The sequence below is a fragment of the Pongo abelii genome, chromosome 13 (assembly GCF_028885655.2).
Source record: "Pongo abelii isolate AG06213 chromosome 13, NHGRI_mPonAbe1-v2.0_pri, whole genome shotgun sequence".
Classification (NCBI taxonomy): Eukaryota; Metazoa; Chordata; class Mammalia; order Primates; family Hominidae; genus Pongo; species Pongo abelii.
In genome coordinates this window covers 93,363,727-93,370,538 of record NC_071998.2, presented here as the reverse complement: position 1 = coordinate 93,370,538, position 6,812 = coordinate 93,363,727, and the positions used below count along the sequence as shown (strand labels likewise).

Sequence of the window (6,812 nt, the reverse complement as noted above, 5' to 3'; positions counted from 1 at the left end):
GAGTGAACATTTTTCCACCTTCAGGTTTGAGGATGTTAAGCTCCTGGTCAAATTTTTGCCTGTTGTATTTTTGGCTACTACCCATTTGTCTATCTGAGACAGGTCTTTAGGGGACTTGGTAGAAAAAAGTTCGTATACTGGTAATATTTGCTTCTTATGCCTTTTTCAATAAGATACACTAGAAAAAGTGAAGCCTTTGTTCAAGCTGCTCATGTAAAAGATGAAAGAAAATACAGCTTTGTTTAAAAGGAGTTTTCTGCTTCGAGTCAGCAATCCAAATGATTCAGAGTCAAATAAGTATGTATCCTGTTCAGTTGGAAAAGTCAACTACCTATCCTCAAATTAATATTAGTACATGAAAGGTAAGAAATTGGAGACAACATTGGGAATAAGATATTACAACCTAGGAACAGCCAGAGTGCAGACAAATGCCCTAAGCTCTGTCTAAAGACTTTGCTTCATGTCCTGACAAAGATAATATTTATATCCCTAAAATGTAGTGTGGGAGTAGAATCAGATTAGTTGGGTCTCATATAACTACAGCCTTTCATTTCTGAGGTAAACGAATAATGGAAGCAGTTTAACTGAAGGCTAAGGGATGAGCAGACTGCTCAGAAGTGCTGCCAAAACAGAAAGCCTTAAGGCAGGGTCTACATTTAAAGACCACAACTAAACTGCCTCTTTAGGTTTGGTTACTAGAATTTGGAATAAAAGTATGCAAATTTTCTCATATGCAAGTTTTAAAAAATATTTCCAAAGAGAGCCCTAACAAAAAAAACCTGTGTCCCTGCAATCATGCTAAATAAAAATGGTAGATTAAAGTGCAGCCAGAACTTTCTTCAGGGAAGAATCCTTCTTCCCTGATGCCAATAAAGAACAAGGGATGGACAGGGAAGATGTTCCCTGATAACAGAATTTGAATCAGGCAAAATGACTAACAACTACACAACTACAAATTTGCTGAACTGCAGTTGACCAAGAAAAATGAATATCATCTGGAGTTTCTAGACTCAGAGCTATATAAGGAGTGAGTTTCCTCCCTCTATGGAAGAGACAGATCTTAGTTCCAAGGGAGTAGATTCACTGTGTTAGGGAGGAGAATATTTAAATAATATACATAGAATAAAAACCTAGTTCTAGGCAATATTTTATATTTTCTTTACTTGTTTTTAATTATCTTGCAACACTTCTTCCTTTTTCTGATTATAATTTTCTTCTTATCAGAAAATGTCTTCTTCTATCTGATGGGGATATCATTTACATGAGCCCATTTCTCTACCACAAGGGTGGAGTGACAAAAGAGTTGGCGTGATGAAATCAGGGTCAATTAAAAATCTAAAATGCACCAAGCATCATGTAACATGTTACTGCTAAAGATCATCTTTTCTATCAGACAGAGATTGAGGGCCAGGCACGGTGGCTCATGCCTGTAATCTCAGCACTTTGGGAGGCAGAGGCAGGTGGATCACGCAATCAGGAGTTTGAGACCAGCCTGGTCAACATGGTGAAACCCTGGCTCTACTAAAAATACAAAAATTTGCTGGGCATGGTGGCGCTTGCCTATAATCCCAGCTACTCGGGAGGTTGAGGCAGGAAAATTGCTTGAACCCAGGAGGCAGAGGTTGCAGTGAGCCAAGATCATGCCACTGCATTCCAGCCTGGGCAACAGAGCAAGATTCCATCTCAAAAAAAAAAAAAAAAAGAAAGAAAGAAAGAAAGAAACAAATAGAGGCAGAGCTCTCGTTATACCTTTGGATCATTTCTATCTTTTTTATTGATATCTCTATTTAATGAAATATCATTCTTCTTGTTCTTGTTAGCTCTTTGTCCATAGTTTCTTTAGCTTCTTGATACACCAAAGAGAGGGCTCAAGCCCACTGTGGCAGCTTTCCTGGGCTTAGGAGTCTCAGGTTATAATCCAGTGCTTCCAGAACATCTGTAAGTTGAGAGGGAAAGACACTAAAAAGGAGGGAACATAAAAGTATGAGGTCAAAATTTGACTGTAAAATCCTCTTTAAAAAACTAAGAAATATTGGGTAAACTTAAGAACTGGGCAGAAATTTGTATGTAGGACTAGGGACGAGTGTTTGAAGTCCAAATTCTACCAAGTTAGCGAAGCAAAGTACAATATTGAGCTTTATCTACTTGAAAGCACATTAGGGTCTTGGTTTAGGAATTAGAACCATATAGCTAGACTGAAGAATGCATCATACACCAGAGAGAATATCTGAAATAGGTCCACCCAAACCAAACCTAATCCTAATATGAATATTTGAACAGTTTGAATAGCATTGATCTTTGCTACCTATTGAAGCAAAGATCAACGCTCTTCAAAAAAAAAAAAAAAAAAAAATAGAATGAAATCCACAGTGACCAGTCTTCAATGAGAAACAACCAGACATTTGAAAAGGTAAAATTTGATTTTTAATCAAGCAAAAAAGTAAATAGAAACAATTATGTGAATGACTGACGCTTTGGACTTAACAGAATAGAACTTTAACTATCATGAATATATAAAATAATATAAAGGAGAGTATAAATATGACAGGCATGGAAAATTTCAAAAGAAAAAATTTAGTTCTAAAATTAAAAAATATAATACATGAAATCATTGGACTGGCTTAGCAGTAGTATTAGGCATTGCTAAAGGTAGGATAAATAAATCTAAACACAAGTCAATAGCAATTTTTATAGTAAAAAACATAGAGAATAATAAAAATAACAACAACAAGGTTCCAGTGACCTGTGGGGGATAAAAAGAAAGGGAGGAAGGAACAGAAAGTGTGTATCCATATGTACTATTTTAAAATTTACCCAACTTGACAAAAAAACTAAAACCTCACAGGTCTATGGTGCTTTATGTGCTATGAACAGGATGAACACACAAAAAACACATCTAGGCACTTTTTTTCAGAAACAATATTAGCTGAAAGAGCAATGGAATGACATTTTCAAGATGCTGAAAAAAATTAAAAACCTACAAACCTAGAATTTTATATCAGCAAAACCAAAAATTATCCCAAAATAATGATGGTATGGATACATTTTAATACAGATTGAGTACCCCTAACCTAAAAATCTGAAATCCAAAATGCTCTAACATCAGAGATTTTTGAGTACTGACATTATGGTCAAAGGAAATGCTCACTGGGGCATTTTGGATTTCAAATTTTCAAATCAGGGATGTTGAACGAATAAGTATAATATAAATATTCCAAAATCCAGAAAAGTGTATAAAATGAAACAATATGGCCCCAAGCATTTCATATAGGGAATATACTAACCCTGTATTTTGAAAAAGCTAAGAAAATTTATCACCCACAGGTTTACTTGACATTCTACATGAGATTTTTAATGAGGGAAAGTTTATGTCAGTCAAAAATGTGGTTCTATGGGAAAGAATACAGTGGCTCATGCCTGTAATCCCAGCACTTTGAGAGGCTGAGGCGGGTGGATCACATGAAGTCAGGACTTCGAGACCAGCCTGGCCAACATGGTGAAACCTCAACTCTACTAAAAATACAAAATTAGCCAGGCATGGTGGCATGGGCCTATAGTCACAGCTACTTGGGGGAGCTGAGGCAGTAGAATCGCTTGAACCTGGGAGGGGCTGGTTGCAGTGTGCCACGATCGCACCATTTAACTTCAGCCTGGGTGACAGAGCAAGACTCCATTTCAAGAAAAAAAAAAAAAAAAAGCCGGAAATATGAATAAATATAAAAGATTAGTTTCTTTTCTTTTCTGAAATTCTTTAAAAATCCATTTAAAAAGGTAAATGTAGGTAATGCTACTATAAGGTTCTTATACGTGAAGCAATATAATGTGAAGTTAAGATAAGCTTTGATAAATTTAAGTATATATTTTAATCCCTTGAGTAACTACGGCATAAATGAGACAATTTAGCTAAAAATACAAATACAAAAGATAAAATTCTAATAAATACTTGATTAAATCAAAAGAAGGCAAGAAGTAAGAGGTAGAGAGAAAGGGCAAAAGGGCAAGAAGAAAACAAAGCTCAAGTGGGTAGACTTAAACCTAATCACACAAACTATTATATTAAATATAAGAGGATTCAAAAGTACAATTAAAAGGCAAAGCTCGTCAAGCTACATTACAAAGCAAGACTCAACTATATGGTGTCCACAGGGCATGTACTTTAATAACATAAAGCTATGAAACATTAAATATATAAAAGTAGAATTATGAATATCAGATAAAGACGACTTCAAGAAAAGGAGTAGTCTCATAAAGAAGGAATATTTCATAATGGCAAAAGCATCATTTCAGCAAGATACATAAACAATTTAAAATGTGTTTCAGTTAATTCAAATTGCATGAATCTAAATACTTAATAAACAATATAAAGTTGGAGATTTTAGCACTTATTTCTCAGTAATTAGCAAAACAGTTGACAAAACACTGAAAAAGATAGAATAGTGGAAAAAGGTTGTTATTCAATTAGATTTATCTTGCATTTATAGAACTTCAAATAACCAAGAACAGCACAATACACATTGAGTAAATATGGAGCATTCATCAAGGTTGACCACATTCTGGGCTATGAAACACACTTAAAAGTAAATTTTAAGCATTAAATCATCCAGAACATATTCTTTCATCACAATGGAATTACATAGGAAAGGAGTAACAATCTAGTAAATGCTTATACATTTTTTTAAATTAAGCAACACACATATAACCTATCGTTGCAATCTACTCCATTAACTGGATAAAGGATAACGTTGCATGATCATCTCAATATAAGGAGAAAAATAATTTCACAAAGTTCAGTACCCATCATGATTAAAACTCAAAGTGTGACACCAACAACAAATTCTCAGAAAGTTAGGAACAGAAGGAAATTTCCTCTATCTAATGAAAGACATATATGAAAAATCTACAACTAGCATCATTCTAAGTGAAATATTGAATACTCCCAGTTTAGGATCAGAAATAAGGCAAAGATATTTGTTCTTTTCACTCTTTTTACCATTGTACAGGAGATCTAAGCTAATACAATAAGGCAAAGCAATGGGGGGGAAATTATATAAATATTGGAAAAGAAACGGTAAATTGGTCCTTGTTTATATTTTGTATATAGAAAATACTGAAGAATGTACCAAAGCAGTACTAGAAAAATGTAAGTGCTTAGAGTATGGATGCAGAATAAAAAGTCAATATAAATAAGTAAATACTATTTTGAATACTAGCAAAAACCATTTGGAAAATAAAATTTTTAAATATCATTTATAGACTCTCAGTTTCCAGTCCAATATATAAAGATCTTTGAAGTCATTTTTTTGTATCCTCACAAAAAGAATAAGAACATACTGAAAATCAATAATCTTTCTTAGATGCATCAGAGAATTGAGGTTACAGGGCAAACTGTTGGCCAAAACCTACAGAAACAGATAGGTGGATACATATAATCATAGCTTTCTAAGAACAAACCCTCAGAGATGAAGTCAATATCTGTAAAATCGCTTACAGCTCTAATTGACACATTTCTGGTGGCTCAGTGTGAACTAGCTGTAGAGTTTGAAGTAAAACAATATATACAATTTTTATTTGACAATTAAAAACAAATTTAAAAAGAGACAAACTCAACACAATGTGTAAAATAAAAGACAAAATGAGTTAAAAATTTCAACAGTAAAAAGTTAAGGTGCTAAATGGTATTAATCATCAATGAAATGTAAATAAAAAAACAGAGTGGGCTATTACATTGCATCTACTGGAGTGACTAAGATTTCAAAATTTGTTGATTTCAAATATTGGTGGGGATGTTGGCATCTATTAATAAGTCTCGTAAAATTGTAAAGTGATGAAACATATTTGGAATGCTTTTTTGCATATATATGTGTGTGGCATATGGCCTACCAGTTTCATCCTTCGGTATTTATTCCAAGTAAAATGAAAATATACATACAGATAAAGACTTCTGTAAGAATATTCATAGAAGCTTTATTTATAATCACTGAAAGATCAAAACTAAACATTCATAAAGAGATGAGTGTCTTATTCTTATAATGGAATAATAGAAACAAAGCAAAAAATATGCTAAGTGAAAGAAGTCAGACACAAACACATGCTTTGTGAGTCCATTTTTAAGAAGCTCAAGAACTTAAAAAACCAATCTTGGGTGATAAAAGTCAAAACAGGGCTGGGAGTAGTGGCTCACTCCTATAATCCCAGTTTGGGAGGCTGAGGTGGGTGGATCATTTGAGGTCAGGAGTTCAAGACCAGCCTGGACAACATGGTGAAACTCCGTCTCTACTAAAAATACAAAAATTAGCTGGGCAGTAGTGGCATACACCTGTCATCCCAGCTACCTGGGAGGCTGAGGAAGAATTGCTTGAGCCTGGAAGGCAGAGGTTGGGGTGATCTGAGATTGCACCACTGCACTCCAGTCTGGGTGACCCTATCTCAAAAAAAAAAAAAAAAAAAAAAAGTCAGAACAGTAATTGTCTCTGCTACAAGGGAATTGGTTTTAATGGGGCATAAAGAAACCACCTGAGATGATGGGAATTCTACATCTTAATTGTGGTGTTATTTATTTGAGTATATTCATTTATGAAAGCTCATAGAACCCTGTATTTTACTGTAGGTAAATTATAACTATAAAAGTTATCATGAAAAAGAATTAAAGAACAAACTCCTTAAACATTAATTACATTCATCTTATATTAATTCCTTAGTCCTCACTTCCTAATATCATACATTTGGAATTTTACTTTATCCATCCTGTTACTGGTTTGTATTGTTTGTGTCTAAATTTGTTGTATATTTAGACCCAGCAGAAATTAGATATG

The 6,812-nt window shown here is 34.0% G+C and overlaps 1 long non-coding RNA gene across 2 annotated transcripts in view; it reads right to left on the bottom strand.

Annotated features, from left to right (window-relative positions):
• Nucleotides 1–1,692: 1,692 nt before the first annotated feature.
• The window catches only part of LOC129047739 (uncharacterized), a 67,438-nt gene continuing 62,318 nt past the window's right edge, over nucleotides 1,693–6,812 (bottom strand). For both annotated transcript variants that reach the window (XR_008509507.1, XR_008509506.1), the window contains exon 4: nucleotides 1,693–1,959. This is a non-coding gene — a long non-coding RNA (uncharacterized LOC129047739). The remainder of the gene's footprint in view (nucleotides 1,960–6,812) is intronic.